At 49.9% G+C, this 26,351-nt stretch overlaps 25 non-coding genes across 25 annotated transcripts; 12 read left to right on the top strand and 13 right to left on the bottom strand.

The window, feature by feature from the left end:
* Nucleotides 1-2,687: 2,687 nt before the first annotated feature.
* Nucleotides 2,688-2,759, bottom strand: Trnag-ccc (transfer RNA glycine (anticodon CCC)). The gene has a single exon. It is a non-coding gene; the product is annotated as a tRNA-Gly (tRNA).
* A 683-nt stretch (nucleotides 2,760-3,442) lies between these two features.
* On the top strand, nucleotides 3,443-3,526 carry Trnal-uaa (transfer RNA leucine (anticodon UAA)). The gene has a single exon. It is a non-coding gene; the product is annotated as a tRNA-Leu (tRNA).
* A 1,125-nt stretch (nucleotides 3,527-4,651) lies between these two features.
* On the bottom strand, nucleotides 4,652-4,723 carry Trnag-ccc (transfer RNA glycine (anticodon CCC)). Its single transcript has one exon. It is a non-coding gene; the product is annotated as a tRNA-Gly (tRNA).
* Nucleotides 4,724-5,406: 683 nt separating this feature from the next.
* Trnal-uaa (transfer RNA leucine (anticodon UAA)) lies at nucleotides 5,407-5,490 on the top strand. Its single transcript has one exon. It is a non-coding gene; the product is annotated as a tRNA-Leu (tRNA).
* Nucleotides 5,491-6,595: 1,105 nt separating this feature from the next.
* Nucleotides 6,596-6,667, bottom strand: Trnag-ccc (transfer RNA glycine (anticodon CCC)). Its single transcript has one exon. It is a non-coding gene; the product is annotated as a tRNA-Gly (tRNA).
* A 683-nt stretch (nucleotides 6,668-7,350) lies between these two features.
* On the top strand, nucleotides 7,351-7,434 carry Trnal-uaa (transfer RNA leucine (anticodon UAA)). The gene has a single exon. It is a non-coding gene; the product is annotated as a tRNA-Leu (tRNA).
* Nucleotides 7,435-8,559: 1,125 nt separating this feature from the next.
* On the bottom strand, nucleotides 8,560-8,631 carry Trnag-ccc (transfer RNA glycine (anticodon CCC)). Its single transcript has one exon. It is a non-coding gene; the product is annotated as a tRNA-Gly (tRNA).
* Nucleotides 8,632-9,314: 683 nt separating this feature from the next.
* On the top strand, nucleotides 9,315-9,398 carry Trnal-uaa (transfer RNA leucine (anticodon UAA)). The gene has a single exon. It is a non-coding gene; the product is annotated as a tRNA-Leu (tRNA).
* Nucleotides 9,399-10,503: 1,105 nt separating this feature from the next.
* Nucleotides 10,504-10,575, bottom strand: Trnag-ccc (transfer RNA glycine (anticodon CCC)). The gene has a single exon. It is a non-coding gene; the product is annotated as a tRNA-Gly (tRNA).
* Nucleotides 10,576-11,258: 683 nt separating this feature from the next.
* On the top strand, nucleotides 11,259-11,342 carry Trnal-uaa (transfer RNA leucine (anticodon UAA)). Its single transcript has one exon. It is a non-coding gene; the product is annotated as a tRNA-Leu (tRNA).
* Nucleotides 11,343-12,467: 1,125 nt separating this feature from the next.
* Trnag-ccc (transfer RNA glycine (anticodon CCC)) lies at nucleotides 12,468-12,539 on the bottom strand. The gene has a single exon. It is a non-coding gene; the product is annotated as a tRNA-Gly (tRNA).
* Nucleotides 12,540-13,222: 683 nt separating this feature from the next.
* Nucleotides 13,223-13,306, top strand: Trnal-uaa (transfer RNA leucine (anticodon UAA)). Its single transcript has one exon. It is a non-coding gene; the product is annotated as a tRNA-Leu (tRNA).
* A 1,105-nt stretch (nucleotides 13,307-14,411) lies between these two features.
* On the bottom strand, nucleotides 14,412-14,483 carry Trnag-ccc (transfer RNA glycine (anticodon CCC)). The gene has a single exon. It is a non-coding gene; the product is annotated as a tRNA-Gly (tRNA).
* Nucleotides 14,484-15,166: 683 nt separating this feature from the next.
* On the top strand, nucleotides 15,167-15,250 carry Trnal-uaa (transfer RNA leucine (anticodon UAA)). Its single transcript has one exon. It is a non-coding gene; the product is annotated as a tRNA-Leu (tRNA).
* A 1,105-nt stretch (nucleotides 15,251-16,355) lies between these two features.
* Nucleotides 16,356-16,427, bottom strand: Trnag-ccc (transfer RNA glycine (anticodon CCC)). The gene has a single exon. It is a non-coding gene; the product is annotated as a tRNA-Gly (tRNA).
* A 683-nt stretch (nucleotides 16,428-17,110) lies between these two features.
* Nucleotides 17,111-17,194, top strand: Trnal-uaa (transfer RNA leucine (anticodon UAA)). Its single transcript has one exon. It is a non-coding gene; the product is annotated as a tRNA-Leu (tRNA).
* Nucleotides 17,195-18,299: 1,105 nt separating this feature from the next.
* On the bottom strand, nucleotides 18,300-18,371 carry Trnag-ccc (transfer RNA glycine (anticodon CCC)). Its single transcript has one exon. It is a non-coding gene; the product is annotated as a tRNA-Gly (tRNA).
* Nucleotides 18,372-19,054: 683 nt separating this feature from the next.
* On the top strand, nucleotides 19,055-19,138 carry Trnal-uaa (transfer RNA leucine (anticodon UAA)). Its single transcript has one exon. It is a non-coding gene; the product is annotated as a tRNA-Leu (tRNA).
* Nucleotides 19,139-20,263: 1,125 nt separating this feature from the next.
* On the bottom strand, nucleotides 20,264-20,335 carry Trnag-ccc (transfer RNA glycine (anticodon CCC)). Its single transcript has one exon. It is a non-coding gene; the product is annotated as a tRNA-Gly (tRNA).
* A 683-nt stretch (nucleotides 20,336-21,018) lies between these two features.
* On the top strand, nucleotides 21,019-21,102 carry Trnal-uaa (transfer RNA leucine (anticodon UAA)). Its single transcript has one exon. It is a non-coding gene; the product is annotated as a tRNA-Leu (tRNA).
* A 1,105-nt stretch (nucleotides 21,103-22,207) lies between these two features.
* On the bottom strand, nucleotides 22,208-22,279 carry Trnag-ccc (transfer RNA glycine (anticodon CCC)). The gene has a single exon. It is a non-coding gene; the product is annotated as a tRNA-Gly (tRNA).
* Nucleotides 22,280-22,962: 683 nt separating this feature from the next.
* Nucleotides 22,963-23,046, top strand: Trnal-uaa (transfer RNA leucine (anticodon UAA)). The gene has a single exon. It is a non-coding gene; the product is annotated as a tRNA-Leu (tRNA).
* A 1,125-nt stretch (nucleotides 23,047-24,171) lies between these two features.
* On the bottom strand, nucleotides 24,172-24,243 carry Trnag-ccc (transfer RNA glycine (anticodon CCC)). Its single transcript has one exon. It is a non-coding gene; the product is annotated as a tRNA-Gly (tRNA).
* A 683-nt stretch (nucleotides 24,244-24,926) lies between these two features.
* On the top strand, nucleotides 24,927-25,010 carry Trnal-uaa (transfer RNA leucine (anticodon UAA)). Its single transcript has one exon. It is a non-coding gene; the product is annotated as a tRNA-Leu (tRNA).
* A 1,125-nt stretch (nucleotides 25,011-26,135) lies between these two features.
* Trnag-ccc (transfer RNA glycine (anticodon CCC)) lies at nucleotides 26,136-26,207 on the bottom strand. Its single transcript has one exon. It is a non-coding gene; the product is annotated as a tRNA-Gly (tRNA).
* Between the last annotated feature and the right edge of the window lie 144 nt (nucleotides 26,208-26,351).

The raw sequence follows: 26,351 nt of genomic DNA, 5'->3' as shown, positions 1-26,351 counted from the left end.
TACTGCCGCTGTTTTACCAATCCCGACAGCCATTGCGAAAAAAATTTTAGCACTTGCTTGCTGGTATGTCTGGCGAGGGAACATCTTTAAAGTTTCCTTTAAAGCTACCTCGTTATTTCGTTCCCGCGGTGGCTTAGGCGTCAAAGACGTTGAATCCCAATGTGTGGCGACTTTTTTAACTCGTACTTCCCGCATACTACACAGTAACCCAAATAGTCTCACGGAACGGCTTTTCAACACCTTACGTCCAAAGGATTTGTCTGCGCCAACGTCTGTGGGACACATTCATCCTGAGCTTGGCTATATCCGGCGGTATTATGTGGAGCTCAGCTATGTTCAGGACAACCCGCATCCGTTCAACACGGCGGCGACCTATCGTGCTCTTACTAAACGGCAGCTGGATAACCCAATTGAGAAGAAATATTTAGGCAAAAACTGGAGAAATGTATGGAAGAACATTAGTTATCCGCTCCTTCGCTCCAGAGTTCGATCTGTTTGGTATGACGCTGTCAATGAGGTGATTCCCACTGGAGCGAAATTGCACAAAATCAAGCTGCGGCCCACCCCGTTTTGTGAGAAGTGTAACTTAGTGGAAACGCTGCCGCATCTCTTCCACTGCCGGGATCAAACACAAATATGGCAGTGGACACGAAAGAAACTCGCTATCATTAATAGGACGTCGGATTCTTCCATTCAACTTCATGACGCGCTCCAACCAGACTGTCAGCTTTATCCTCAATCTAAGAATAATAGTTATGTCTGGCTCATGGGCCAGTTCGTCTATTACATGCTCGTCCATACAACGCCAACGCTACACGATTATCAGATGTACCTCATCGAAGAGTACTATGCGATTAAGAAATTGCGACAGTATCAAGACCAGTTTCAAAATTTTCTCACTATTGCTTTAAGTGATGGCAGAATTTAAGTTTACAGATCCATTGGATGGATTTTTTTTTTTTTTTTTTTCCACTACTTTGTTATATTGTTGTTGTTTCCATGGATATGGTCTGCTCCGCACCATCAGCTGTGGGTGATTTGCATCATGGGTCAAACGGCGGTACTGAGTGCACAGTGCACTTGGCCTCGACCATTTAATTGTTTTTTTTGGAGTTCCCTTTCATTTTCAAATGACAGCACTTTACTTTTGGTTCCGCAGAGCGACACCCAGAAGAGGCTCCTCATTTGTTTACTTTCATTTCGCATTATTTTTCATCAAAGCTGCACGAAGATTTCGTACGAACCAGGAGTTTCCAGCAGCTTCTATCCTCCTATCAAGAGGCTTTACAATACGGGAAATGGTTGTTTTGGCATGTCCCTGCTCTATGGTGTCACCACGTTACCAGCGCGCATCTTCCAATGCATGGCATGCTCAGGGTTTTGAGAAGCGGCAATCCACACTCACCCATCGGGAAACAGAATGCACAATACTTATCAACGACATGGAAACTGGGAAAATTATTTCTACGCGAAGACCAACTTTGAGTACCTGCTGTGCTGGATTTCATACTGTGCTGCGTAATCCTAAGGCCAGACATGGATTTCTTTTTAACATTCTGTTATATGTATAAAAACAATGGAACACACATGACGCCACATTACAAATTAAACAAAATATAATAATACTTCTGGAACTATAAATTCACATCACAAAACGATGCAAATGGGTGCGGGGTATGGCGGTGACATCGTGGCCAGGCCTCAAGATTGCGACCCCTGCCCACCTTGCCGCCGGCTGCCTAGCACTCACGTGCATTACAAAAATAAAAATAAAAAAAAAATGGATAAGGCGTCAAAAAAAACCCAAAAAAACAAAAAAAAAAAAAAAAAAAAAAAAAAAAAGATAGCTCAGTCGGTAGAGCATTAGGCTTTTAACCTAAGGGTCCAGGGTTCAAGTCCCTGTCCGGGCGGAAATTTTAATGCTTTGGTAGTGATTCGTCTAGTAGCGGTGGAAACACTACGGAAAAGAATGCAACTACTCCGTTTCCTGACACCACAGTGCTTTAAACGGTAGCAGTTGCATGTGTCGGGAGAAGATCGCGCTCCGCGCAGTCGTGGCCGAGTGGTTAAAAAAAAAAAAAAAATAAAAAAAAAAATAAAAATAAAAAAAAAAAAATGGTGTAACGAAAAAAAAAAACAAAAAAAAAAAAAAAAAAAAAAAATAGCACGCTGAGTGCAGCGGTTCTCGGCTGTTCATTGGAGTTAAGAACCGTTGTGTGTGGTTAGTAGTTGGGTGGGTGACCAGCTGGGAGCTCGACCTGCGTTTGGCTTCTTTCCTTTTGCCTTTTTACTTCGGTTTCGTTGCTGCTTAGCGTTAATGATGCTGTTCAGCACGCTGACGCCACTCTTGCCTCTCGGTACACTAAGGCGCGAATCTGTGGCCACAATAAAATGAAAGGTTCTGTCGTGTGTTTGTCGTTTTTTGGTCTCTCACAGTCGTTTCTCGCGCCTGCCCTCTACATATATGCCCGTTTCCAAGCGTCAGCTTTCGCGTCAGCCGAGCAAAGTCGAGACAAGTCGACACATGGAGACACACGATGCTGTGAAACGAAATCCGGCGACTAGCGCACTGGCTACACGGAGTGAGACGTGGGGCGAAGGAAAACTATTCGTAGCGCGACAGTTCTCAGGTTCGAGGATCGCGTTACGTTACGTGGAATATCCCTAGAAGAAAAATTTACGTTTCGTGCGGTGGCCGGGAGTCGAACCCGGATCAACTGCTTGGGAAGCAACCATGCTGACCGTTACACCACCACCGCCTTGCGCTGCGTTTCACTCACGCCGCGATGTGTCGGCTACCCTCCTGCCACCAGAGGCCGAAGGCGATGACGCTGTAGGCGCTCTACGCCAGGGCGGAGGTGAGCACATCTGAACGCAGTGTGTAGGTGCTGCTAGGGCGATGTAGCGTAACTAGAAGCAGAACTGACATCCATTGAAAAAACTGCCCTTTAATTTACAGCAGCGTGATCAAAGAAATATGTAATGTGACGTACTTACTGACGATCCAGAGACGATTGAGCATATGTGTGCCAGTACAGAAGTAGAAAGCGCGTACGTATCACAGTGTTAAGTTGGTTAGTTTGATTCTCGCCTGGAGCATATCATTAGCTTCCCCTGAGGGTGAAATGCACAGCGTAGCCGTTGCTAGGGAACGGCCTTTTCTTGTCATTCGTTGTTTTCTCTGCGACAATGTAAAAATTGATAGTTGGAGTTCTGCTCGTTCCACTTAAGACAGAAGGCGACGGAAAACAACGGTGTCAGGCGCCATATTTAAGCTCTGGCTCCCGAAAGTGAGGGTGGGGTGCAACCTCACATCTGACAACTCGTCTAAAATACTCTAAAAAAACGTATTTCCTTCACACAAGAAAAAACAAGCACATTTCGCAGTAAGGCTCTGGAGATGTTGCTAGGAACGACAGCAGCAGGTCGTTTGCGCTCACAAGTCAGATTGGCCGAGCGGTCTAAGGCGCCAGATTTAAGCTCTGGTTCCCGAACGGGAGCGTGGGTTCGAACCCCACATCTGACAATGAATTTTAAATATTCCTTAACTGGCCATTTCCTTCGTGCGGGAAAGCAAGTCAATTACGCGCAAACAGGTTCGAGAGATATTATTAGAGACGGCAGTGGTTACGGAGCTTGCCCTGCAAGTCTGATTGCCCGGCGGTCAGAAGGAATGGAAAGCTGTTGGGAGACATGGCTTTCAGCCAGGCGGCCCGGATTCGATTCCCGGTAGCCGAACATTCTTTCGTTTGCTGAGTCTTGGCTATTCTCACGGCGTTTACGTTTTCTTTGTGTTGTGCTTTTTGGGTCCAACGTCAAGAAAGCAAAAGTCAACGAAAACAGATACGTGTTTAAATGACTGGCAGGGCAGTAACGAAGGTGGATGAGCCGGTGGACCGGGTACTGGACTGCTGACGTGGCCCCATTGCATAGGTCGTCAGCTGAGTAGGTTAGAGCGTCGTGGTGTGAACACAAAGGCCATGTATTCGATCGCAGCAAGTGCCATTTAATTTTTCTCTCGTAAAAGACAGTGCTTCCTCCAGCGAGACACTGCCAGGTAAATACCAAGTGATATGCACAAGAAGCAAGATGTCTGCACGTTTGCTGGCGTTGTGGCTAGCGGCCGTAGCACGCTGAGTGCAGCGGTTCTCGGCTGTTCATTGGAGTTAAGAACCGTTGTGTGTGGTTAGTAGTTGGGTGGGTGACCAGCTGGGAGCTCGACCTGCGTTTGGCTTCTTTCCTTTTGCCTTTTTACTTCGGTTTCGTTGCTGCTTAGCGTTAATGATGCTGTTCAGCACGCTGACGCCACTCTTGCCTCTCGGTACACTAAGGCGCGAATCTGTGGCCACAATAAAATGAAAGGTTCTGTCGTGTGTTTGTCGTTTTTTGGTCTCTCACAGTCGTTTCTCGCGCCTGCCCTCTACATATATGCCCGTTTCCAAGCGTCAGCTTTCGCGTCAGCCGAGCAAAGTCGAGACAAGTCGACACATGGAGACACACGATGCTGTGAAACGAAATCCGGCGACTAGCGCACTGGCTACACGGAGTGAGACGTGGGGCGAAGGAAAACTATTCGTAGCGCGACAGTTCTCAGGTTCGAGGATCGCGTTACGTTACGTGGAATATCCCTAGAAGAAAAATTTACGTTTCGTGCGGTGGCCGGGAGTCGAACCCGGATCAACTGCTTGGGAAGCAACCATGCTGACCGTTACACCACCACCGCCTTGCGCTGCGTTTCACTCACGCCGCGATGTGTCGGCTACCCTCCTGCCACCAGAGGCCGAAGGCGATGACGCTGTAGGCGCTCTACGCCAGGGCGGAGGTGAGCACATCTGAACGCAGTGTGTAGGTGCTGCTAGGGCGATGTAGCGTAACTAGAAGCAGAACTGACATCCATTGAAAAAACTGCCCTTTAATTTACAGCAGCGTGATCAAAGAAATATGTAATGTGACGTACTTACTGACGATCCAGAGACGATTGAGCATATGTGTGCCAGTACAGAAGTAGAAAGCGCGTACGTATCACAGTGTTAAGTTGGTTAGTTTGATTCTCGCCTGGAGCATATCATTAGCTTCCCCTGAGGGTGAAATGCACAGCGTAGCCGTTGCTAGGGAACGGCCTTTTCTTGTCATTCGTTGTTTTCTCTGCGACAATGTAAAAATTGATAGTTGGAGTTCTGCTCGTTCCACTTAAGACAGAAGGCGACGGAAAACAACGGTGTCAGGCGCCATATTTAAGCTCTGGCTCCCGAAAGTGAGGGTGGGGTGCAACCTCACATCTGACAACTCGTCTAAAATACTCTAAAAAAACGTATTTCCTTCACACAAGAAAAAACAAGCACATTTCGCAGTAAGGCTCTGGAGATGTTGCTAGGAACGACAGCAGCAGGTCGTTTGCGCTCACAAGTCAGATTGGCCGAGCGGTCTAAGGCGCCAGATTTAAGCTCTGGTTCCCGAACGGGAGCGTGGGTTCGAACCCCACATCTGACAATGAATTTTAAATATTCCTTAACTGGCCATTTCCTTCGTGCGGGAAAGCAAGTCAATTACGCGCAAACAGGTTCGAGAGATATTATTAGAGACGGCAGTGGTTACGGAGCTTGCCCTGCAAGTCTGATTGCCCGGCGGTCAGAAGGAATGGAAAGCTGTTGGGAGACATGGCTTTCAGCCAGGCGGCCCGGATTCGATTCCCGGTAGCCGAACATTCTTTCGTTTGCTGAGTCTTGGCTATTCTCACGGCGTTTACGTTTTCTTTGTGTTGTGCTTTTTGGGTCCAACGTCAAGAAAGCAAAAGTCAACGAAAACAGATACGTGTTTAAATGACTGGCAGGGCAGTAACGAAGGTGGATGAGCCGGTGGACCGGGTACTGGACTGCTGACGTGGCCCCATTGCATAGGTCGTCAGCTGAGTAGGTTAGAGCGTCGTGGTGTGAACACAAAGGCCATGTATTCGATCGCAGCAAGTGCCATTTAATTTTTCTCTCGTAAAAGACAGTGCTTCCTCCAGCGAGACACTGCCAGGTAAATACCAAGTGATATGCACAAGAAGCAAGATGTCTGCACGTTTGCTGGCGTTGTGGCTAGCGGCCGTAGCACGCTGAGTGCAGCGGTTCTCGGCTGTTCATTGGAGTTAAGAACCGTTGTGTGTGGTTAGTAGTTGGGTGGGTGACCAGCTGGGAGCTCGACCTGCGTTTGGCTTCTTTCCTTTTGCCTTTTTACTTCGGTTTCGTTGCTGCTTAGCGTTAATGATGCTGTTCAGCACGCTGACGCCACTCTTGCCTCTCGGTACACTAAGGCGCGAATCTGTGGCCACAATAAAATGAAAGGTTCTGTCGTGTGTTTGTCGTTTTTTGGTCTCTCACAGTCGTTTCTCGCGCCTGCCCTCTACATATATGCCCGTTTCCAAGCGTCAGCTTTCGCGTCAGCCGAGCAAAGTCGAGACACGATGCTGTGAAACGAAATCCGGCGACTAGCGCACTGGCTACACGGAGTGAGACGTGGGGCGAAGGAAAACTATTCGTAGCGCGACAGTTCTCAGGTTCGAGGATCGCGTTACGTTACGTGGAATATCCCTAGAAGAAAAATTTACGTTTCGTGCGGTGGCCGGGAGTCGAACCCGGATCAACTGCTTGGGAAGCAACCATGCTGACCGTTACACCACCACCGCCTTGCGCTGCGTTTCACTCACGCCGCGATGTGTCGGCTACCCTCCTGCCACCAGAGGCCGAAGGCGATGACGCTGTAGGCGCTCTACGCCAGGGCGGAGGTGAGCACATCTGAACGCAGTGTGTAGGTGCTGCTAGGGCGATGTAGCGTAACTAGAAGCAGAACTGACATCCATTGAAAAAACTGCCCTTTAATTTACAGCAGCGTGATCAAAGAAATATGTAATGTGACGTACTTACTGACGATCCAGAGACGATTGAGCATATGTGTGCCAGTACAGAAGTAGAAAGCGCGTACGTATCACAGTGTTAAGTTGGTTAGTTTGATTCTCGCCTGGAGCATATCATTAGCTTCCCCTGAGGGTGAAATGCACAGCGTAGCCGTTGCTAGGGAACGGCCTTTTCTTGTCATTCGTTGTTTTCTCTGCGACAATGTAAAAATTGATAGTTGGAGTTCTGCTCGTTCCACTTAAGACAGAAGGCGACGGAAAACAACGGTGTCAGGCGCCATATTTAAGCTCTGGCTCCCGAAAGTGAGGGTGGGGTGCAACCTCACATCTGACAACTCGTCTAAAATACTCTAAAAAAACGTATTTCCTTCACACAAGAAAAAACAAGCACATTTCGCAGTAAGGCTCTGGAGATGTTGCTAGGAACGACAGCAGCAGGTCGTTTGCGCTCACAAGTCAGATTGGCCGAGCGGTCTAAGGCGCCAGATTTAAGCTCTGGTTCCCGAACGGGAGCGTGGGTTCGAACCCCACATCTGACAATGAATTTTAAATATTCCTTAACTGGCCATTTCCTTCGTGCGGGAAAGCAAGTCAATTACGCGCAAACAGGTTCGAGAGATATTATTAGAGACGGCAGTGGTTACGGAGCTTGCCCTGCAAGTCTGATTGCCCGGCGGTCAGAAGGAATGGAAAGCTGTTGGGAGACATGGCTTTCAGCCAGGCGGCCCGGATTCGATTCCCGGTAGCCGAACATTCTTTCGTTTGCTGAGTCTTGGCTATTCTCACGGCGTTTACGTTTTCTTTGTGTTGTGCTTTTTGGGTCCAACGTCAAGAAAGCAAAAGTCAACGAAAACAGATACGTGTTTAAATGACTGGCAGGGCAGTAACGAAGGTGGATGAGCCGGTGGACCGGGTACTGGACTGCTGACGTGGCCCCATTGCATAGGTCGTCAGCTGAGTAGGTTAGAGCGTCGTGGTGTGAACACAAAGGCCATGTATTCGATCGCAGCAAGTGCCATTTAATTTTTCTCTCGTAAAAGACAGTGCTTCCTCCAGCGAGACACTGCCAGGTAAATACCAAGTGATATGCACAAGAAGCAAGATGTCTGCACGTTTGCTGGCGTTGTGGCTAGCGGCCGTAGCACGCTGAGTGCAGCGCTTCTCGGCTGTTCATTGGAGTTAAGAACCGTTGTGTGTGGTTAGTAGTTGGGTGGGTGACCAGCTGGGAGCTCGACCTGCGTTTGGCTTCTTTCCTTTTGCCTTTTTACTTCGGTTTCGTTGCTGCTTAGCGTTAATGATGCTGTTCAGCACGCTGACGCCACTCTTGCCTCTCGGTACACTAAGGCGCGAATCTGTGGCCACAATAAAATGAAAGGTTCTGTCGTGTGTTTGTCGTTTTTTGGTCTCTCACAGTCGTTTCTCGCGCCTGCCCTCTACATATATGCCCGTTTCCAAGCGTCAGCTTTCGCGTCAGCCGAGCAAAGTCGAGACAAGTCGACACATGGAGACACACGATGCTGTGAAACGAAATCCGGCGACTAGCGCACTGGCTACACGGAGTGAGACGTGGGGCGAAGGAAAACTATTCGTAGCGCGACAGTTCTCAGGTTCGAGGATCGCGTTACGTTACGTGGAATATCCCTAGAAGAAAAATTTACGTTTCGTGCGGTGGCCGGGAGTCGAACCCGGATCAACTGCTTGGGAAGCAACCATGCTGACCGTTACACCACCACCGCCTTGCGCTGCGTTTCACTCACGCCGCGATGTGTCGGCTACCCTCCTGCCACCAGAGGCCGAAGGCGATGACGCTGTAGGCGCTCTACGCCAGGGCGGAGGTGAGCACATCTGAACGCAGTGTGTAGGTGCTGCTAGGGCGATGTAGCGTAACTAGAAGCAGAACTGACATCCATTGAAAAAACTGCCCTTTAATTTACAGCAGCGTGATCAAAGAAATATGTAATGTGACGTACTTACTGACGATCCAGAGACGATTGAGCATATGTGTGCCAGTACAGAAGTAGAAAGCGCGTACGTATCACAGTGTTAAGTTGGTTAGTTTGATTCTCGCCTGGAGCATATCATTAGCTTCCCCTGAGGGTGAAATGCACAGCGTAGCCGTTGCTAGGGAACGGCCTTTTCTTGTCATTCGTTGTTTTCTCTGCGACAATGTAAAAATTGATAGTTGGAGTTCTGCTCGTTCCACTTAAGACAGAAGGCGACGGAAAACAACGGTGTCAGGCGCCATATTTAAGCTCTGGCTCCCGAAAGTGAGGGTGGGGTGCAACCTCACATCTGACAACTCGTCTAAAATACTCTAAAAAAACGTATTTCCTTCACACAAGAAAAAACAAGCACATTTCGCAGTAAGGCTCTGGAGATGTTGCTAGGAACGACAGCAGCAGGTCGTTTGCGCTCACAAGTCAGATTGGCCGAGCGGTCTAAGGCGCCAGATTTAAGCTCTGGTTCCCGAACGGGAGCGTGGGTTCGAACCCCACATCTGACAATGAATTTTAAATATTCCTTAACTGGCCATTTCCTTCGTGCGGGAAAGCAAGTCAATTACGCGCAAACAGGTTCGAGAGATATTATTAGAGACGGCAGTGGTTACGGAGCTTGCCCTGCAAGTCTGATTGCCCGGCGGTCAGAAGGAATGGAAAGCTGTTGGGAGACATGGCTTTCAGCCAGGCGGCCCGGATTCGATTCCCGGTAGCCGAACATTCTTTCGTTTGCTGAGTCTTGGCTATTCTCACGGCGTTTACGTTTTCTTTGTGTTGTGCTTTTTGGGTCCAACGTCAAGAAAGCAAAAGTCAACGAAAACAGATACGTGTTTAAATGACTGGCAGGGCAGTAACGAAGGTGGATGAGCCGGTGGACCGGGTACTGGACTGCTGACGTGGCCCCATTGCATAGGTCGTCAGCTGAGTAGGTTAGAGCGTCGTGGTGTGAACACAAAGGCCATGTATTCGATCGCAGCAAGTGCCATTTAATTTTTCTCTCGTAAAAGACAGTGCTTCCTCCAGCGAGACACTGCCAGGTAAATACCAAGTGATATGCACAAGAAGCAAGATGTCTGCACGTTTGCTGGCGTTGTGGCTAGCGGCCGTAGCACGCTGAGTGCAGCGGTTCTCGGCTGTTCATTGGAGTTAAGAACCGTTGTGTGTGGTTAGTAGTTGGGTGGGTGACCAGCTGGGAGCTCGACCTGCGTTTGGCTTCTTTCCTTTTGCCTTTTTACTTCGGTTTCGTTGCTGCTTAGCGTTAATGATGCTGTTCAGCACGCTGACGCCACTCTTGCCTCTCGGTACACTAAGGCGCGAATCTGTGGCCACAATAAAATGAAAGGTTCTGTCGTGTGTTTGTCGTTTTTTGGTCTCTCACAGTCGTTTCTCGCGCCTGCCCTCTACATATATGCCCGTTTCCAAGCGTCAGCTTTCGCGTCAGCCGAGCAAAGTCGAGACACGATGCTGTGAAACGAAATCCGGCGACTAGCGCACTGGCTACACGGAGTGAGACGTGGGGCGAAGGAAAACTATTCGTAGCGCGACAGTTCTCAGGTTCGAGGATCGCGTTACGTTACGTGGAATATCCCTAGAAGAAAAATTTACGTTTCGTGCGGTGGCCGGGAGTCGAACCCGGATCAACTGCTTGGGAAGCAACCATGCTGACCGTTACACCACCACCGCCTTGCGCTGCGTTTCACTCACGCCGCGATGTGTCGGCTACCCTCCTGCCACCAGAGGCCGAAGGCGATGACGCTGTAGGCGCTCTACGCCAGGGCGGAGGTGAGCACATCTGAACGCAGTGTGTAGGTGCTGCTAGGGCGATGTAGCGTAACTAGAAGCAGAACTGACATCCATTGAAAAAACTGCCCTTTAATTTACAGCAGCGTGATCAAAGAAATATGTAATGTGACGTACTTACTGACGATCCAGAGACGATTGAGCATATGTGTGCCAGTACAGAAGTAGAAAGCGCGTACGTATCACAGTGTTAAGTTGGTTAGTTTGATTCTCGCCTGGAGCATATCATTAGCTTCCCCTGAGGGTGAAATGCACAGCGTAGCCGTTGCTAGGGAACGGCCTTTTCTTGTCATTCGTTGTTTTCTCTGCGACAATGTAAAAATTGATAGTTGGAGTTCTGCTCGTTCCACTTAAGACAGAAGGCGACGGAAAACAACGGTGTCAGGCGCCATATTTAAGCTCTGGCTCCCGAAAGTGAGGGTGGGGTGCAACCTCACATCTGACAACTCGTCTAAAATACTCTAAAAAAACGTATTTCCTTCACACAAGAAAAAACAAGCACATTTCGCAGTAAGGCTCTGGAGATGTTGCTAGGAACGACAGCAGCAGGTCGTTTGCGCTCACAAGTCAGATTGGCCGAGCGGTCTAAGGCGCCAGATTTAAGCTCTGGTTCCCGAACGGGAGCGTGGGTTCGAACCCCACATCTGACAATGAATTTTAAATATTCCTTAACTGGCCATTTCCTTCGTGCGGGAAAGCAAGTCAATTACGCGCAAACAGGTTCGAGAGATATTATTAGAGACGGCAGTGGTTACGGAGCTTGCCCTGCAAGTCTGATTGCCCGGCGGTCAGAAGGAATGGAAAGCTGTTGGGAGACATGGCTTTCAGCCAGGCGGCCCGGATTCGATTCCCGGTAGCCGAACATTCTTTCGTTTGCTGAGTCTTGGCTATTCTCACGGCGTTTACGTTTTCTTTGTGTTGTGCTTTTTGGGTCCAACGTCAAGAAAGCAAAAGTCAACGAAAACAGATACGTGTTTAAATGACTGGCAGGGCAGTAACGAAGGTGGATGAGCCGGTGGACCGGGTACTGGACTGCTGACGTGGCCCCATTGCATAGGTCGTCAGCTGAGTAGGTTAGAGCGTCGTGGTGTGAACACAAAGGCCATGTATTCGATCGCAGCAAGTGCCATTTAATTTTTCTCTCGTAAAAGACAGTGCTTCCTCCAGCGAGACACTGCCAGGTAAATACCAAGTGATATGCACAAGAAGCAAGATGTCTGCACGTTTGCTGGCGTTGTGGCTAGCGGCCGTAGCACGCTGAGTGCAGCGGTTCTCGGCTGTTCATTGGAGTTAAGAACCGTTGTGTGTGGTTAGTAGTTGGGTGGGTGACCAGCTGGGAGCTCGACCTGCGTTTGGCTTCTTTCCTTTTGCCTTTTTACTTCGGTTTCGTTGCTGCTTAGCGTTAATGATGCTGTTCAGCACGCTGACGCCACTCTTGCCTCTCGGTACACTAAGGCGCGAATCTGTGGCCACAATAAAATGAAAGGTTCTGTCGTGTGTTTGTCGTTTTTTGGTCTCTCACAGTCGTTTCTCGCGCCTGCCCTCTACATATATGCCCGTTTCCAAGCGTCAGCTTTCGCGTCAGCCGAGCAAAGTCGAGACAAGTCGACACATGGAGACACACGATGCTGTGAAACGAAATCCGGCGACTAGCGCACTGGCTACACGGAGTGAGACGTGGGGCGAAGGAAAACTATTCGTAGCGCGACAGTTCTCAGGTTCGAGGATCGCGTTACGTTACGTGGAATATCCCTAGAAGAAAAATTTACGTTTCGTGCGGTGGCCGGGAGTCGAACCCGGATCAACTGCTTGGGAAGCAACCATGCTGACCGTTACACCACCACCGCCTTGCGCTGCGTTTCACTCACGCCGCGATGTGTCGGCTACCCTCCTGCCACCAGAGGCCGAAGGCGATGACGCTGTAGGCGCTCTACGCCAGGGCGGAGGTGAGCACATCTGAACGCAGTGTGTAGGTGCTGCTAGGGCGATGTAGCGTAACTAGAAGCAGAACTGACATCCATTGAAAAAACTGCCCTTTAATTTACAGCAGCGTGATCAAAGAAATATGTAATGTGACGTACTTACTGACGATCCAGAGACGATTGAGCATATGTGTGCCAGTACAGAAGTAGAAAGCGCGTACGTATCACAGTGTTAAGTTGGTTAGTTTGATTCTCGCCTGGAGCATATCATTAGCTTCCCCTGAGGGTGAAATGCACAGCGTAGCCGTTGCTAGGGAACGGCCTTTTCTTGTCATTCGTTGTTTTCTCTGCGACAATGTAAAAATTGATAGTTGGAGTTCTGCTCGTTCCACTTAAGACAGAAGGCGACGGAAAACAACGGTGTCAGGCGCCATATTTAAGCTCTGGCTCCCGAAAGTGAGGGTGGGGTGCAACCTCACATCTGACAACTCGTCTAAAATACTCTAAAAAAACGTATTTCCTTCACACAAGAAAAAACAAGCACATTTCGCAGTAAGGCTCTGGAGATGTTGCTAGGAACGACAGCAGCAGGTCGTTTGCGCTCACAAGTCAGATTGGCCGAGCGGTCTAAGGCGCCAGATTTAAGCTCTGGTTCCCGAACGGGAGCGTGGGTTCGAACCCCACATCTGACAATGAATTTTAAATATTCCTTAACTGGCCATTTCCTTCGTGCGGGAAAGCAAGTCAATTACGCGCAAACAGGTTCGAGAGATATTATTAGAGACGGCAGTGGTTACGGAGCTTGCCCTGCAAGTCTGATTGCCCGGCGGTCAGAAGGAATGGAAAGCTGTTGGGAGACATGGCTTTCAGCCAGGCGGCCCGGATTCGATTCCCGGTAGCCGAACATTCTTTCGTTTGCTGAGTCTTGGCTATTCTCACGGCGTTTACGTTTTCTTTGTGTTGTGCTTTTTGGGTCCAACGTCAAGAAAGCAAAAGTCAACGAAAACAGATACGTGTTTAAATGACTGGCAGGGCAGTAACGAAGGTGGATGAGCCGGTGGACCGGGTACTGGACTGCTGACGTGGCCCCATTGCATAGGTCGTCAGCTGAGTAGGTTAGAGCGTCGTGGTGTGAACACAAAGGCCATGTATTCGATCGCAGCAAGTGCCATTTAATTTTTCTCTCGTAAAAGACAGTGCTTCCTCCAGCGAGACACTGCCAGGTAAATACCAAGTGATATGCACAAGAAGCAAGATGTCTGCACGTTTGCTGGCGTTGTGGCTAGCGGCCGTAGCACGCTGAGTGCAGCGGTTCTCGGCTGTTCATTGGAGTTAAGAACCGTTGTGTGTGGTTAGTAGTTGGGTGGGTGACCAGCTGGGAGCTCGACCTGCGTTTGGCTTCTTTCCTTTTGCCTTTTTACTTCGGTTTCGTTGCTGCTTAGCGTTAATGATGCTGTTCAGCACGCTGACGCCACTCTTGCCTCTCGGTACACTAAGGCGCGAATCTGTGGCCACAATAAAATGAAAGGTTCTGTCGTGTGTTTGTCGTTTTTTGGTCTCTCACAGTCGTTTCTCGCGCCTGCCCTCTACATATATGCCCGTTTCCAAGCGTCAGCTTTCGCGTCAGCCGAGCAAAGTCGAGACACGATGCTGTGAAACGAAATCCGGCGACTAGCGCACTGGCTACACGGAGTGAGACGTGGGGCGAAGGAAAACTATTCGTAGCGCGACAGTTCTCAGGTTCGAGGATCGCGTTACGTTACGTGGAATATCCCTAGAAGAAAAATTTACGTTTCGTGCGGTGGCCGGGAGTCGAACCCGGATCAACTGCTTGGGAAGCAACCATGCTGACCGTTACACCACCACCGCCTTGCGCTGCGTTTCACTCACGCCGCGATGTGTCGGCTACCCTCCTGCCACCAGAGGCCGAAGGCGATGACGCTGTAGGCGCTCTACGCCAGGGCGGAGGTGAGCACATCTGAACGCAGTGTGTAGGTGCTGCTAGGGCGATGTAGCGTAACTAGAAGCAGAACTGACATCCATTGAAAAAACTGCCCTTTAATTTACAGCAGCGTGATCAAAGAAATATGTAATGTGACGTACTTACTGACGATCCAGAGACGATTGAGCATATGTGTGCCAGTACAGAAGTAGAAAGCGCGTACGTATCACAGTGTTAAGTTGGTTAGTTTGATTCTCGCCTGGAGCATATCATTAGCTTCCCCTGAGGGTGAAATGCACAGCGTAGCCGTTGCTAGGGAACGGCCTTTTCTTGTCATTCGTTGTTTTCTCTGCGACAATGTAAAAATTGATAGTTGGAGTTCTGCTCGTTCCACTTAAGACAGAAGGCGACGGAAAACAACGGTGTCAGGCGCCATATTTAAGCTCTGGCTCCCGAAAGTGAGGGTGGGGTGCAACCTCACATCTGACAACTCGTCTAAAATACTCTAAAAAAACGTATTTCCTTCACACAAGAAAAAACAAGCACATTTCGCAGTAAGGCTCTGGAGATGTTGCTAGGAACGACAGCAGCAGGTCGTTTGCGCTCACAAGTCAGATTGGCCGAGCGGTCTAAGGCGCCAGATTTAAGCTCTGGTTCCCGAACGGGAGCGTGGGTTCGAACCCCACATCTGACAATGAATTTTAAATATTCCTTAACTGGCCATTTCCTTCGTGCGGGAAAGCAAGTCAATTACGCGCAAACAGGTTCGAGAGATATTATTAGAGACGGCAGTGGTTACGGAGCTTGCCCTGCAAGTCTGATTGCCCGGCGGTCAGAAGGAATGGAAAGCTGTTGGGAGACATGGCTTTCAGCCAGGCGGCCCGGATTCGATTCCCGGTAGCCGAACATTCTTTCGTTTGCTGAGTCTTGGCTATTCTCACGGCGTTTACGTTTTCTTTGTGTTGTGCTTTTTGGGTCCAACGTCAAGAAAGCAAAAGTCAACGAAAACAGATACGTGTTTAAATGACTGGCAGGGCAGTAACGAAGGTGGATGAGCCGGTGGACCGGGTACTGGACTGCTGACGTGGCCCCATTGCATAGGTCGTCAGCTGAGTAGGTTAGAGCGTCGTGGTGTGAACACAAAGGCCATGTATTCGATCGCAGCAAGTGCCATTTAATTTTTCTCTCGTAAAAGACAGTGCTTCCTCCAGCGAGACACTGCCAGGTAAATACCAAGTGATATGCACAAGAAGCAAGATGTCTGCACGTTTGCTGGCGTTGTGGCTAGCGGCCGTAGCACGCTGAGTGCAGCGGTTCTCGGCTGTTCATTGGAGTTAAGAACCGTTGTGTGTGGTTAGTAGTTGGGTGGGTGACCAGCTGGGAGCTCGACCTGCGTTTGGCTTCTTTCCTTTTGCCTTTTTACTTCGGTTTCGTTGCTGCTTAGCGTTAATGATGCTGTTCAGCACGCTGACGCCACTCTTGCCTCTCGGTACACTAAGGCGCGAATCTGTGGCCACAATAAAATGAAAGGTTCTGTCGTGTGTTTGTCGTTTTTTGGTCTCTCACAGTCGTTTCTCGCGCCTGCCCTCTACATATATGCCCGTTTCCAAGCGTCAGCTTTCGCGTCAGCCGAGCAAAGTCGAGACACGATGCTGTGAAACGAAATCCGGCGACTAGCGCACTGGCTACACGGAGTGAGACGTGGGGCGAAGGAAAACTATTCGTAGCGCGACAGTTCTCAGGTTCGAGGATCGCGTTACGTTACGTGGAATATCCCTAGAAGAAAAATTTACGTTTCGTGCGGTGGCCGGGAGTCGAACCCGGATCAACTGCTTGGGAAGCAACCATGCTGACCGTTACACCACCACCGCCTTGCGCTGCGTTTCACTCACGCCGCGATGTGTCGGCTACCCTCCTGCCACCAGAGGCCGAAGGCGATGACGCTGTAGGCGCTCTACGCCAGGGCGGAGGTGAGCACATCTGAACGCAGTGTGTAGGTGCTGCTAGGGCGATGTAGCGTAACTAGAAGCAGAACTGACATCCATTGAAAAAACTGCCCTTTAATTTACAGCAGCGTGATCAAAGAAATATGTAATGTGACGTACTTACTGACGATCCAGAGACGATTGAGCATATGTGTGCCAGTACAGAAGTAGAAAGCGCGTACGTATCACAGTGTTAAGTTGGTTAGTTTGATTCTCGCCTGGAGCATATCATTAGCTTCCCCTGAGGGTGAAATGCACAGCGTAGCCGTTGCTAGGGAACGGCCTTTTCTTGTCATTCGTTGTTTTCTCTGCGACAATGTAAAAATTGATAGTTGGAGTTCTGCTCGTTCCACTTAAGACAGAAGGCGACGGAAAACAACGGTGTCAGGCGCCATATTTAAGCTCTGGCTCCCGAAAGTGAGGGTGGGGTGCAACCTCACATCTGACAACTCGTCTAAAATACTCTAAAAAAACGTATTTCCTTCACACAAGAAAAAACAAGCACATTTCGCAGTAAGGCTCTGGAGATGTTGCTAGGAACGACAGCAGCAGGTCGTTTGCGCTCACAAGTCAGATTGGCCGAGCGGTCTAAGGCGCCAGATTTAAGCTCTGGTTCCCGAACGGGAGCGTGGGTTCGAACCCCACATCTGACAATGAATTTTAAATATTCCTTAACTGGCCATTTCCTTCGTGCGGGAAAGCAAGTCAATTACGCGCAAACAGGTTCGAGAGATATTATTAGAGACGGCAGTGGTTACGGAGCTTGCCCTGCAAGTCTGATTGCCCGGCGGTCAGAAGGAATGGAAAGCTGTTGGGAGACATGGCTTTCAGCCAGGCGGCCCGGATTCGATTCCCGGTAGCCGAACATTCTTTCGTTTGCTGAGTCTTGGCTATTCTCACGGCGTTTACGTTTTCTTTGTGTTGTGCTTTTTGGGTCCAACGTCAAGAAAGCAAAAGTCAACGAAAACAGATACGTGTTTAAATGACTGGCAGGGCAGTAACGAAGGTGGATGAGCCGGTGGACCGGGTACTGGACTGCTGACGTGGCCCCATTGCATAGGTCGTCAGCTGAGTAGGTTAGAGCGTCGTGGTGTGAACACAAAGGCCATGTATTCGATCGCAGCAAGTGCCATTTAATTTTTCTCTCGTAAAAGACAGTGCTTCCTCCAGCGAGACACTGCCAGGTAAATACCAAGTGATATGCACAAGAAGCAAGATGTCTGCACGTTTGCTGGCGTTGTGGCTAGCGGCCGTAGCACGCTGAGTGCAGCGGTTCTCGGCTGTTCATTGGAGTTAAGAACCGTTGTGTGTGGTTAGTAGTTGGGTGGGTGACCAGCTGGGAGCTCGACCTGCGTTTGGCTTCTTTCCTTTTGCCTTTTTACTTCGGTTTCGTTGCTGCTTAGCGTTAATGATGCTGTTCAGCACGCTGACGCCACTCTTGCCTCTCGGTACACTAAGGCGCGAATCTGTGGCCACAATAAAATGAAAGGTTCTGTCGTGTGTTTGTCGTTTTTTGGTCTCTCACAGTCGTTTCTCGCGCCTGCCCTCTACATATATGCCCGTTTCCAAGCGTCAGCTTTCGCGTCAGCCGAGCAAAGTCGAGACACGATGCTGTGAAACGAAATCCGGCGACTAGCGCACTGGCTACACGGAGTGAGACGTGGGGCGAAGGAAAACTATTCGTAGCGCGACAGTTCTCAGGTTCGAGGATCGCGTTACGTTACGTGGAATATCCCTAGAAGAAAAATTTACGTTTCGTGCGGTGGCCGGGAGTCGAACCCGGATCAACTGCTTGGGAAGCAACCATGCTGACCGTTACACCACCACCGCCTTGCGCTGCGTTTCACTCACGCCGCGATGTGTCGGCTACCCTCCTGCCACCAGAGGCCGAAGGCGATGACGCTGTAGGCGCTCTACGCCAGGGCGGAGGTGAGCACATCTGAACGCAGTGTGTAGGTGCTGCTAGGGCGATGTAGCGTAACTAGAAGCAGAACTGACATCCATTGAAAAAACTGCCCTTTAATTTACAGCAGCGTGATCAAAGAAATATGTAATGTGACGTACTTACTGACGATCCAGAGACGATTGAGCATATGTGTGCCAGTACAGAAGTAGAAAGCGCGTACGTATCACAGTGTTAAGTTGGTTAGTTTGATTCTCGCCTGGAGCATATCATTAGCTTCCCCTGAGGGTGAAATGCACAGCGTAGCCGTTGCTAGGGAACGGCCTTTTCTTGTCATTCGTTGTTTTCTCTGCGACAATGTAAAAATTGATAGTTGGAGTTCTGCTCGTTCCACTTAAGACAGAAGGCGACGGAAAACAACGGTGTCAGGCGCCATATTTAAGCTCTGGCTCCCGAAAGTGAGGGTGGGGTGCAACCTCACATCTGACAACTCGTCTAAAATACTCTAAAAAAACGTATTTCCTTCACACAAGAAAAAACAAGCACATTTCGCAGTAAGGCTCTGGAGATGTTGCTAGGAACGACAGCAGCAGGTCGTTTGCGCTCACAAGTCAGATTGGCCGAGCGGTCTAAGGCGCCAGATTTAAGCTCTGGTTCCCGAACGGGAGCGTGGGTTCGAACCCCACATCTGACAATGAATTTTAAATATTCCTTAACTGGCCATTTCCTTCGTGCGGGAAAGCAAGTCAATTACGCGCAAACAGGTTCGAGAGATATTATTAGAGACGGCAGTGGTTACGGAGCTTGCCCTGCAAGTCTGATTGCCCGGCGGTCAGAAGGAATGGAAAGCTGTTGGGAGACATGGCTTTCAGCCAGGCGGCCCGGATTCGATTCCCGGTAGCCGAACATTCTTTCGTTTGCTGAGTCTTGGCTATTCTCACGGCGTTTACGTTTTCTTTGTGTTGTGCTTTTTGGGTCCAACGTCAAGAAAGCAAAAGTCAACGAAAACAGATACGTGTTTAAATGACTGGCAGGGCAGTAACGAAGGTGGATGAGCCGGTGGACCGGGTACTGGACTGCTGACGTGGCCCCATTGCATAGGTCGTCAGCTGAGTAGGTTAGAGCGTCGTGGTGTGAACACAAAGGCCATGTATTCGATCGCAGCAAGTGCCATTTAATTTTTCTCTCGTAAAAGACAGTGCTTCCTCCAGCGAGACACTGCCAGGTAAATACCAAGTGATATGCACAAGAAGCAAGATGTCTGCACGTTTGCTGGCGTTGTGGCTAGCGGCCGTAGCACGCTGAGTGCAGCGGTTCTCGGCTGTTCATTGGAGTTAAGAACCGTTGTGTGTGGTTAGTAGTTGGGTGGGTGACCAGCTGGGAGCTCGACCTGCGTTTGGCTTCTTTCCTTTTGCCTTTTTACTTCGGTTTCGTTGCTGCTTAGCGTTAATGATGCTGTTCAGCACGCTGACGCCACTCTTGCCTCTCGGTACACTAAGGCGCGAATCTGTGGCCACAATAAAATGAAAGGTTCTGTCGTGTGTTTGTCGTTTTTTGGTCTCTCACAGTCGTTTCTCGCGCCTGCCCTCTACATATATGCCCGTTTCCAAGCGTCAGCTTTCGCGTCAGCCGAGCAAAGTCGAGACAAGTCGACACATGGAGACACACGATGCTGTGAAACGAAATCCGGCGACTAGCGCACTGGCTACACGGAGTGAGACGTGGGGCGAAGGAAAACTATTCGTAGCGCGACAGTTCTCAGGTTCGAGGATCGCGTTACGTTACGTGGAATATCCCTAGAAGAAAAATTTACGTTTCGTGCGGTGGCCGGGAGTCGAACCCGGATCAACTGCTTGGGAAGCAACCATGCTGACCGTTACACCACCACCGCCTTGCGCTGCGTTTCACTCACGCCGCGATGTGTCGGCTACCCTCCTGCCACCAGAGGCCGAAGGCGATGACGCTGTAGGCGCTCTACGCCAGGGCGGAGGTGAGCACATCTGAACGCAGTGTGTAGGTGCTGCTAGGGCGATGTAGCGTAACTAGAAGCAGAACTGACATCCATTGAAAAAACTGCCCTTTAATTTACAGCAGCGTGATCAAAGAAATATGTAATGTGACGTACTTACTGACGATCCAGAGACGATTGAGCATATGTGTGCCAGTACAGAAGTAGAAAGCGCGTACGTATCACAGTGTTAAGTTGGTTAGTTTGATTCTCGCCTGGAGCATATCATTAGCTTCCCCTGAGGGTGAAATGCACAGCGTAGCCGTTGCTAGGGAACGGCCTTTTCTTGTCATTCGTTGTTTTCTCTGCGACAATGTAAAAATTGATAGTTGGAGTTCTGCTCGTTCCACTTAAGACAGAAGGCGACGGAAAACAACGGTGTCAGGCGCCATATTTAAGCTCTGGCTCCCGAAAGTGAGGGTGGGGTGCAACCTCACATCTGACAACTCGTCTAAAATACTCTAAAAAAACGTATTTCCTTCACACAAGAAAAAACAAGCACATTTCGCAGTAAGGCTCTGGAGATGTTGCTAGGAACGACAGCAGCAGGTCGTTTGCGCTCACAAGTCAGATTGGCCGAGCGGTCTAAGGCGCCAGATTTAAGCTCTGGTTCCCGAACGGGAGCGTGGGTTCGAGCCCCACATCTGACAATGAATTTTAAATATTCCTTAACTGGCCATTTCCTTCGTGCGGGAAAGCAAGTCAATTACGCGCAAACAGGTTCGAGAGATATTATTAGAGACGGCAGTGGTTACGGAGCTTGCCCTGCAAGTCTGATTGCCCGGCGGTCAGAAGGAATGGAAAGCTGTTGGGAGACATGGCTTTCAGCCAGGCGGCCCGGATTCGATTCCCGGTAGCCGAACATTCTTTCGTTTGCTGAGTCTTGGCTATTCTCACGGCGTTTACGTTTTCTTTGTGTTGTGCTTTTTGGGTCCAACGTCAAGAAAGCAAAAGTCAACGAAAACAGATACGTGTTTAAATGACTGGCAGGGCAGTAACGAAGGTGGATGAGCCGGTGGACCGGGTACTGGACTGCTGACGTGGCCCCATTGCATAGGTCGTCAGCTGAGTAGGTTAGAGCGTCGTGGTGTGAACACAAAGGCCATGTATTCGATCGCAGCAAGTGCCATTTAATTTTTCTCTCGTAAAAGACAGTGCTTCCTCCAGCGAGACACTGCCAGGTAAATACCAAGTGATATGCACAAGAAGCAAGATGTCTGCACGTTTGCTGGCGTTGTGGCTAGCGGCCGTAGCACGCTGAGTGCAGCGGTTCTCGGCTGTTCATTGGAGTTAAGAACCGTTGTGTGTGGTTAGTAGTTGGGTGGGTGACCAGCTGGGAGCTCGACCTGCGTTTGGCTTCTTTCCTTTTGCCTTTTTACTTCGGTTTCGTTGCTGCTTAGCGTTAATGATGCTGTTCAGCACGCTGACGCCACTCTTGCCTCTCGGTACACTAAGGCGCGAATCTGTGGCCACAATAAAATGAAAGGTTCTGTCGTGTGTTTGTCGTTTTTTGGTCTCTCACAGTCGTTTCTCGCGCCTGCCCTCTACATATATGCCCGTTTCCAAGCGTCAGCTTTCGCGTCAGCCGAGCAAAGTCGAGACACGATGCTGTGAAACGAAATCCGGCGACTAGCGCACTGGCTACACGGAGTGAGACGTGGGGCGAAGGAAAACTATTCGTAGCGCGACAGTTCTCAGGTTCGAGGATCGCGTTACGTTACGTGGAATATCCCTAGAAGAAAAATTTACGTTTCGTGCGGTGGCCGGGAGTCGAACCCGGATCAACTGCTTGGGAAGCAACCATGCTGACCGTTACACCACCACCGCCTTGCGCTGCGTTTCACTCACGCCGCGATGTGTCGGCTACCCTCCTGCCACCAGAGGCCGAAGGCGATGACGCTGTAGGCGCTCTACGCCAGGGCGGAGGTGAGCACATCTGAACGCAGTGTGTAGGTGCTGCTAGGGCGATGTAGCGTAACTAGAAGCAGAACTGACATCCATTGAAAAAACTGCCCTTTAATTTACAGCAGCGTGATCAAAGAAATATGTAATGTGACGTACTTACTGACGATCCAGAGACGATTGAGCATATGTGTGCCAGTACAGAAGTAGAAAGCGCGTACGTATCACAGTGTTAAGTTGGTTAGTTTGATTCTCGCCTGGAGCATATCATTAGCTTCCCCTGAGGGTGAAATGCACAGCGTAGCCGTTGCTAGGGAACGGCCTTTTCTTGTCATTCGTTGTTTTCTCTGCGACAATGTAAAAATTGATAGTTGGAGTTCTGCTCGTTCCACTTAAGACAGAAGGCGACGGAAAACAACGGTGTCAGGCGCCATATTTAAGCTCTGGCTCCCGAAAGTGAGGGTGGGGTGCAACCTCACATCTGACAACTCGTCTAAAATACTCTAAAAAAACGTATTTCCTTCACACAAGAAAAAACAAGCACATTTCGCAGTAAGGCTCTGGAGATGTTGCTAGGAACGACAGCAGCAGGTCGTTTGCGCTCACAAGTCAGATTGGCCGAGCGGTCTAAGGCGCCAGATTTAAGCTCTGGTTCCCGAACGGGAGCGTGGGTTCGAACCCCACATCTGACAATGAATTTTAAATATTCCTTAACTGGCCATTTCCTTCGTGCGGGAAAGCAAGTCAATTACGCGCAAACAGGTTCGAGAGATATTATTAGAGACGGCAGTGGTTACGGAGCTTGCCCTGCAAGTCTGATTGCCCGGCGGTCAGAAGGAATGGAAAGCTGTTGGGAGACATGGCTTTCAGCCAGGCGGCCCGGATTCGATTCCCGGTAGCCGAACATTCTTTCGTTTGCTGAGTCTTGGCTATTCTCACGGCGTTTACGTTTTCTTTGTGTTGTGCTTTTTGGGTCCAACGTCAAGAAAGCAAAAGTCAACGAAAACAGATACGTGTTTAAATGACTGGCAGGGCAGTAACGAAGGTGGATGAGCCGGTGGACCGGGTACTGGACTGCTGACGTGGCCCCATTGCATAGGTCGTCAGCTGAGTAGGTTAGAGCGTCGTGGTGTGAACACAAAGGCCATGTATTCGATCGCAGCAAGTGCCATTTAATTTTTCTCTCGTAAAAGACAGTGCTTCCTCCAGCGAGACACTGCCAGGTAAATACCAAGTGATATGCACAAGAAGCAAGATGTCTGCACGTTTGCTGGCGTTGTGGCTAGCGGCCGTAGCACGCTGAGTGCAGCGGTTCTCGGCTGTTCATTGGAGTTAAGAACCGTTGTGTGTGGTTAGTAGTTGGGTGGGTGACCAGCTGGGAGCTCGACCTGCGTTTGGCTTCTTTCCTTTTGCCTTTTTACTTCGGTTTCGTTGCTGCTTAGCGTTAATGATGCTGTTCAGCACGCTGACGCCACTCTTGCCTCTCGGTACACTAAGGCGCGAATCTGTGGCCACAATAAAATGAAAGGTTCTGTCGTGTGTTTGTCGTTTTTTGGTCTCTCACAGTCGTTTCTCGCGCCTGCCCTCTACATATATGCCCGTTTCCAAGCGTCAGCTTTCGCGTCAGCCGAGCAAAGTCGAGACAAGTCGACACATGGAGACACACGATGCTGTGAAACGAAATCCGGCGACTAGCGCACTGGCTACACGGAGTGAGACGTGGGGCGAAGGAAAACTATTCGTAGCGCGACAGTTCTCAGGTTCGAGGATCGCGTTACGTTACGTGGAATATCCCTAGAAGAAAAATTTACGTTTCGTGCGGTGGCCGGGAGTCGAACCCGGATCAACTGCTTGGGAAGCAACCATGCTGACCGTTACACCACCACCGCCTTGCGCTGCGTTTCACTCACGCCGCGATGTGTCGGCTACCCTCCTGCCACCAGAGGCCGAAGGCGATGACGCTGTAGGCGCTCTACGCCAGGGCGGAGGTGAGCACATCTGAACGCAGTGTGTAGGTGCTGCTAGGGCGATGTAGCGTAACTAGAAGCAGAACTGACATCCATTGAAAAAACTGCCCTTTAATTTACAGCAGCGTGATCAAAGAAATATGTAATGTGACGTACTTACTGACGATCCAGAGACGATTGAGCATATGTGTGCCAGTACAGAAGTAGAAAGCGCGTACGTATCACAGTGTTAAGTTGGTTAGTTTGATTCTCGCCTGGAGCATATCATTAGCTTCCCCTGAGGGTGAAATGCACAGCGTAGCCGTTGCTAGGGAACGGCCTTTTCTTGTCATTCGTTGTTTTCTCTGCGACAATGTAAAAATTGATAGTTGGAGTTCTGCTCGTTCCACTTAAGACAGAAGGCGACGGAAAACAACGGTGTCAGGCGCCATATTTAAGCTCTGGCTCCCGAAAGTGAGGGTGGGGTGCAACCTCACATCTGACAACTCGTCTAAAATACTCTAAAAAAACGTATTTCCTTCACACAAGAAAAAACAAGCACATTTCGCAGTAAGGCTCTGGAGATGTTGCTAGGAACGACAGCAGCAGGTCGTTTGCGCTCACAAGTCAGATTGGCCGAGCGGTCTAAGGCGCCAGATTTAAGCTCTGGTTCCCGAACGGGAGCGTGGGTTCGAACCCCACATCTGACAATGAATTTTAAATATTCCTTAACTGGCCATTTCCTTCGTGCGGGAAAGCAAGTCAATTACGCGCAAACAGGTTCGAGAGATATTATTAGAGACGGCAGTGGTTACGGAGCTTGCCCTGCAAGTCTGATTGCCCGGCGGTCAGAAGGAATGGAAAGCTGTTGGGAGACATGGCTTTCAGCCAGGCGGCCCGGATTCGATTCCCGGTAGCCGAACATTCTTTCGTTTGCTGAGTCTTGGCTATTCTCACGGCGTTTACGTTTTCTTTGTGTTGTGCTTTTTGGGTCCAACGTCAAGAAAGCAAAAGTCAACGAAAACAGATACGTGTTTAAATGACTGGCAGGGCAGTAACGAAGGTGGATGAGCCGGTGGACCGGGTACTGGACTGCTGACGTGGCCCCATTGCATAGGTCGTCAGCTGAGTAGGTTAGAGCGTCGTGGTGTGAACACAAAGGCCATGTATTCGATCGCAGCAAGTGCCATTTAATTTTTCTCTCGTAAAAGACAGTGCTTCCTCCAGCGAGACACTGCCAGGTAAATACCAAGTGATATGCACAAGAAGCAAGATGTCTGCACGTTTGGTGGCGTTGTGGCTAGCGGCCGTAGCACGCTGAGTGCAGCGGTTCTCGGCTGTTCATTGGAGTTAAGAACCGTTGTGTGTGGTTAGTAGTTGGGTGGGTGACCAGCTGGGAGCTCGACCTGCGTTTGGCTTCTTTCCTTTTGCCTTTTTACTTCGGTTTCGTTGCTGCTTAGCGTTAATGATGCTGTTCAGCACGCTGACGCCACTCTTGCCTCTCGGTACACTAAGGCGCGAATCTGTGGCCACAATAAAATGAAAGGTTCTGTCGTGTGTTTGTCGTTTTTTGGTCTCTCACAGTCGTTTCTCGCGCCTGCCCTCTACATATATGCCCGTTTCCAAGCGTCAGCTTTCGCGTCAGCCGAGCAAAGTCGAGACAAGTCGACACATGGAGACACACGATGCTGTGAAACGAAATCCGGCGACTAGCGCACTGGCTACACGGAGTGAGACGTGGGGCGAAGGAAAACTATTCGTAGCGCGACAGTTCTCAGGTTCGAGGATCGCGTTACGTTACGTGGAATATCCCTAGAAGAAAAATTTACGTTTCGTGCGGTGGCCGGGAGTCGAACCCGGATCAACTGCTTGGGAAGCAACCATGCTGACCGTTACACCACCACCGCCTTGCGCTGCGTTTCACTCACGCCGCGATGTGTCGGCTACCCTCCTGCCACCAGAGGCCGAAGGCGATGACGCTGTAGGCGCTCTACGCCAGGGCGGAGGTGAGCACATCTGAACGCAGTGTGTAGGTGCTGCTAGGGCGATGT

Source organism: Schistocerca nitens, chromosome 2 (genome assembly GCF_023898315.1).
Source record: "Schistocerca nitens isolate TAMUIC-IGC-003100 chromosome 2, iqSchNite1.1, whole genome shotgun sequence".
NCBI classification, from domain to species: Eukaryota; Metazoa; Arthropoda; class Insecta; order Orthoptera; family Acrididae; genus Schistocerca; species Schistocerca nitens.
The sequence above is the reverse complement of the archived record's forward strand: the minus strand, read 5'-3'. Positions and strand labels throughout refer to the sequence as shown.